Source organism: Coccinella septempunctata, chromosome 8 (assembly GCF_907165205.1).
Source record: "Coccinella septempunctata chromosome 8, icCocSept1.1, whole genome shotgun sequence".
In the NCBI taxonomy this organism is placed as follows: Eukaryota; Metazoa; Arthropoda; class Insecta; order Coleoptera; family Coccinellidae; genus Coccinella; species Coccinella septempunctata.
Genome location: NC_058196.1, coordinates 23,440,166 through 23,445,389, shown reverse-complemented (window position 1 = coordinate 23,445,389; position 5,224 = coordinate 23,440,166).

Sequence of the window (5,224 nt, the reverse complement as noted above, 5' to 3'; positions counted from 1 at the left end):
TTTTCGACAACTCATGGATCTCGTTTCAGTATTACATGACATAAGCTAAGGTCACTAATAGCTCTCGTATTCTTTTTGCTCCTCTAGAAGTTGAATATTTGTTACTCTAATCGAAAAATGCTAGGTTGTCAATGAACATATCCAAATAAATATTGTATTCCAGGACTAAACTATTCCTCAGAATTTTTGGAATTCAAATTGAAATGCAATATCAATATGAAGAAAAAAATTTATAAAAAACTATTTAAGACATTGGGTTGAAAAAATTGAATATTTTCGAAAATAATGAACTTCTTGGGGACAAAACAGAGAAAAAATTATGAGAACTGCACTGATTCAAAAAAAAGAAATAAACAATTAAAAAAATATTCAAAATATAAAGCAAAAAATCCAAACGAGCAAATAATATGTACGTATTAAACTGGGAAGTTATGAATTAGAGAACAAATATGCAGAGATATTCACGAAATGGAGATATTCAAAAATTCTTCACCTACAAGACTACGATAACATAAAATGAAAATAAAATGAAAAAATAAAAATATCATAAAACAAAGGAATACATCGAAAAACTCAAGCAAACTCAATATCACACATCCAAATTTCTCTGTAACAAAAACACCAACGTTTCCTATGTTGTGGAACATCTACAGGATGTCCCTATATTCCATAATCGTGGTGTTGAAATTCTGGAGATGAACTTCGATTAACACCTCTTGATCATCAAAATGTTTCTGTAACTGAGCTGATGACACCGATGTCCCAGTTCGGACCCGAATTCGTTAAAAGGACTTGATCCCACACAACATCTGTCACATTCCTCACGTGTCATTCGTTCTTCAAGCGATGCGCGAACGACTAATTGCAGTTAAAGGGACTAGATACGGCGATGCATACGAATGATACCGTTGATGTGAAATGCGACAAAAAAGGAGAGAAATGTGTGGAGAAGCGTGAATTCATATATTTTTCGGCATGAGAATCAGTTGAAAGCCATATTTCATTATGACGAATTTTTAGATTTAAGTGAGGGGTGGACCAGATGCTATTCGGTCCATAGGTTTTCTGGTGTTTTTTAGGCATTATCTGAATTGGCACAAGGCACAACTTTCTTATATACTCACTTGGAGTTTGAGCATCTTGAGCATGAAATGAAATCAAATTATTGACACAAAATGTATGCAGATTCTTCAGAGAGTTATCTTGGTTATCTCTCTGAATGCTGAATATGGAGCTACTTTAGGAGAGTGTGATTCCTCTTGGACTGGAAGTTATGACTTGTTTTTTTTTACATAAAATTATTCTATATATTTATAACCCAATTATTCCAAAAAAGCTTTCGCATAAGAAAATAAAGTGTCACCAATGAAATGATAATTTTTCTAATTATAATTCCTAATTTGTCCTTACCGATCCTCAATTGCCACCCTCTTTTTGGGTCTCTTAAAAGAAGTGAATTCTTTATCATCCTTTCCACTCATAATCTTTCTGAACATGTAGCTAAAATACAGGGTTTATTTGAAGGTGAGCCTTTTTTTTTTCAACCCAAGGTAGAACTGGTCAAAATGAAGCGTTTCATCATAAATCACCTATACGAAACTTTCAAAATGACAAATTTGAAAAAAAAATTTAAAATGATTACAGAAATAGATCCTTATTCGACCCTAACTTGTTAGTTGAATTATCGCAAAGCAGTAGGAAAAAACTTATCTACTGATTGGACCATGTGATTTCGTTTAGGATATTGGCTCGTTCTATATTTACGTGGTAATAAAAATGAAAACTTAGAATTTAAGAATTGTACTCATTATTTTTTAATAACTTAGGCCCAGTTGCAGGAAAGTCTATTAAGATTTGATGTCCCATCAAAATTTAAAACTGTCATTTTTGAAGGGGAAAATGAAGGATTAAGATTTCAATGAAGTATTAAATTTTAATGGACTTTCCTGCAACTGGACGTTACACGATTTTATGAAATGGCTCATTTCGATACCAACTGACAGAAGAGACTTAGGACACAAGTGTAAAAAATAGAATAATACTTCAAAATCTCACCAGAAAAATTCATCTAAATTATTCACGAATTCTGTCACAATGAGCATCACAATCTTCTTGTTCGAACATTCCAACAATCGTCGTAAAAATGGGATGAAATGGGGAAACATCATGGCACTTTTTCAACATAACTAACTAGGCACTTTCAAGAAACTGCCTCGATTTTCTACATTTTTTTCATCCTAAATTGCACGATACAACAATTATGATTCTCCCAAAAGTGACCTGATGCATCTAATCCGATGAACTTGGTACTGAACCATTCATTGTCCAGCCATATGTTTATGTTTTGTTTCGTTTTTGCTATGCCGGAGTCACCTTCCATACAGTCCCGTACTTGAATTTCAATGAAATTTTGTCGAACTTCTAGGGGTTGTATCTCAGCCATCTTGGATATTTTATACAGACAATTTTTGATTAAAAGACTTTATTTGATGAGTTCTACTTTTAAAACACCCTGTATAAGTGGTTCAGATTAAAATGAACATAATACAGCAACATCAAATATGTTCGATACTGTAGGATAATTAGTATCAGATAGTTAGTATCAAAATAAAAGGGTAACTATTAGAATGAGCAAATATCAATTCAGAATATACTTTTTCTTTGCTTTATGGGAAGCACGGCATATTTGCAGCTCATACAATGACATATGAGTTATGGAAATGTCATCATTTTGATATTAAAGACATTTCTTGTTTGCCAACCTTACTCCGTACTAGTAACAAAAATTCAAGAAAATTATTACTGTGCGACTGCCTTCATAAAGCTGATTTGTAAAAGTAAGAAAACTATGAATCTACTTCAAACTTCGTCAAAGGCTCTCTAGATTATTTTAATTTCCCTAATTCCGTTCACCCCAGCTAGTTCGAGCCAACCTGGCCTTAGAGCACCGCCCCATTTTCGATAAATCAGTCGACACAAATGTACTGAATATTTATGTACGCACGAAAAAAAAAAGAAGAAAAACGACTGCACCTCCCCCAGGAGGCCACACTCAACCCACTTCCGTGCAGCTGAAAGCGGAAACAGCCCCAAATGAATTAGTTTCAATTAATCCGATGGTCCGATGAATGAGAACTATAAATTTGTATTCCTTCCGAGTAATATGCCGGCGCATACACGCAGTGTTGTAAAAATCACTTAACGGGAGTCAAAGGGAAAATGGGGGTGTCAGAATGAAAAATCTACCCACATATGGGACATCATTTTCCCTTTATCTGCTGGCCGCAACCCTTAAAATTCCATTGTGCAGGGAGCAACTGCTAGACCGCGTAGATGGCCGGAGTGCTTCGACGCCATCGTTCATGCGTGAAGTTTCGAGACTGATTAATGAAATCTTGGATCAGTCAATAATGTTCATTGTGTGTGTCATAAGGCTCAAGGAAACGCATAGATTATAATTAATTTTTTGATCGGTCGACGATAAAAACCATTAATACAATACAGAAATTAAGAGATAGAATTCGATTCATTCAGTCTTGTATAGTTTCTGTTTTTATGAATAATTTTAACATGAGAGTCACGCAGAGGGCCTTGAAATATTCTCATTTATTTCAACAGTTTTCACGGATTTGGAAAAAAAAGGTTAACAACATTTCACTAGGAATTGAGAATACAATAATAAGGACTGCCAATTTTAAAATCACATGAAATTTCTTAGTGTAGGGACAATATAGCCTCTATGCGATATTACAATATTTATATACTTAAACTTTTTTTTCAGATAACTCAAGACAACCACAGAATAAGAACTAAAAACAATATAACCATCATGGAAAATCATTTTCTTGTGGGTCTGAATTCAAGTATTCTGTTGATTTTTGTCATCTTGACAAAACAATTTCAACAATATCGTTGATACGAATTTGGTGTATCAGTCATCCGTTTTATTTCTCTGTTTGTGAAATGAAAATAAGGATTTTGATTTGGGGAGAATAATACTGGAAAAAAAAATTAAATTAGGTGAAAAAGAGTCAGAAACGCGGTTTCATACTCCATTTCAGAGAATCAGAATTAAAAATGATGAATCAGAAGGCCAATCAATATCAAATTGATCAGTAGCAAATGCCATAGATATTCCTGTGAACTGTGTGAACGAGCAAGTGGACCGAATCGTTCGTGTTGAGTGTTGTAGTAGGAGGGTGCCAATCATTTTAATTCGACCCTCTAAGTGACTCTTCACGAACATTTCTGATGAGTCAGTGCTCCCAGATAAAAGCGCTGTTATTGTGTGTTTCCCAGATACGATAAACTCATCGTGGGCGAATAAAAACGTTCAGGACTGCTTAGTATCGTTTTAAATTAATCGAATAGGCCACGAGGATTTTTGAATGGATTGAAACTTATATGCTAGCAATATACTTATTACCTTCTCTGACAAGACGCTGTGTAGCATTAGCCTCTATATACAAAATTCCAGGGTGTCCGAAAAAAATATGCTTACTTAACTCTGATGAACTGGGAGTTCACAGTAGTTCGTTTTTTATGGTCAAAAAGTGTTTATTTCAAAACCTTATTAATGGAAGGATCACTAGTATCCTCCATGGCTGGCTGCCGTTTTTCTTTCAGCTTCAAGGCAATGTTCGAATTTCATCTAGAAAAAATGCCTCAAGAGGATTTTATATCAAAAATTAATATGAACCAATATTCAATAGATTATCATAGCATACACAATTCAGTTCTTTACATATTATTTATAGAATTTTCAGAACTTCAATTCAAGAAAAACTCACAGAGGTATACAAAACCTGTATGTTAGCCCGTCAGTTGACATTCTTTATGCATTTTCTAAGATTTCTGCATTATAAGGTCTCTAAATGACACAATATACAAAGTGATTAATAGCAGGTTTCATAAAATTTTGACTGTCCAAGCAACAACAATTTGACATTCACTCGATTCCCAAATCGAAATCAATAAAACCATTTCTAAATATATTGAAGGAGTAGCAATTGGGAATCATTGAATGGACGTATAAAGGTCATAAATTCCCCTAAATGGGCTCTTCATACAAGAGATACTTCCTGCATACAACAATTTACGTGAATGAGAAGTTCTCAATTGACTTGCAGTAAAATGTTCACTGCACATGGTGTAGTCAGTGTCAGTGTTTGCTGAAGTACATGTCTTTACGCCCTGAACAATTTATCAACTTCGGAGCACTGAA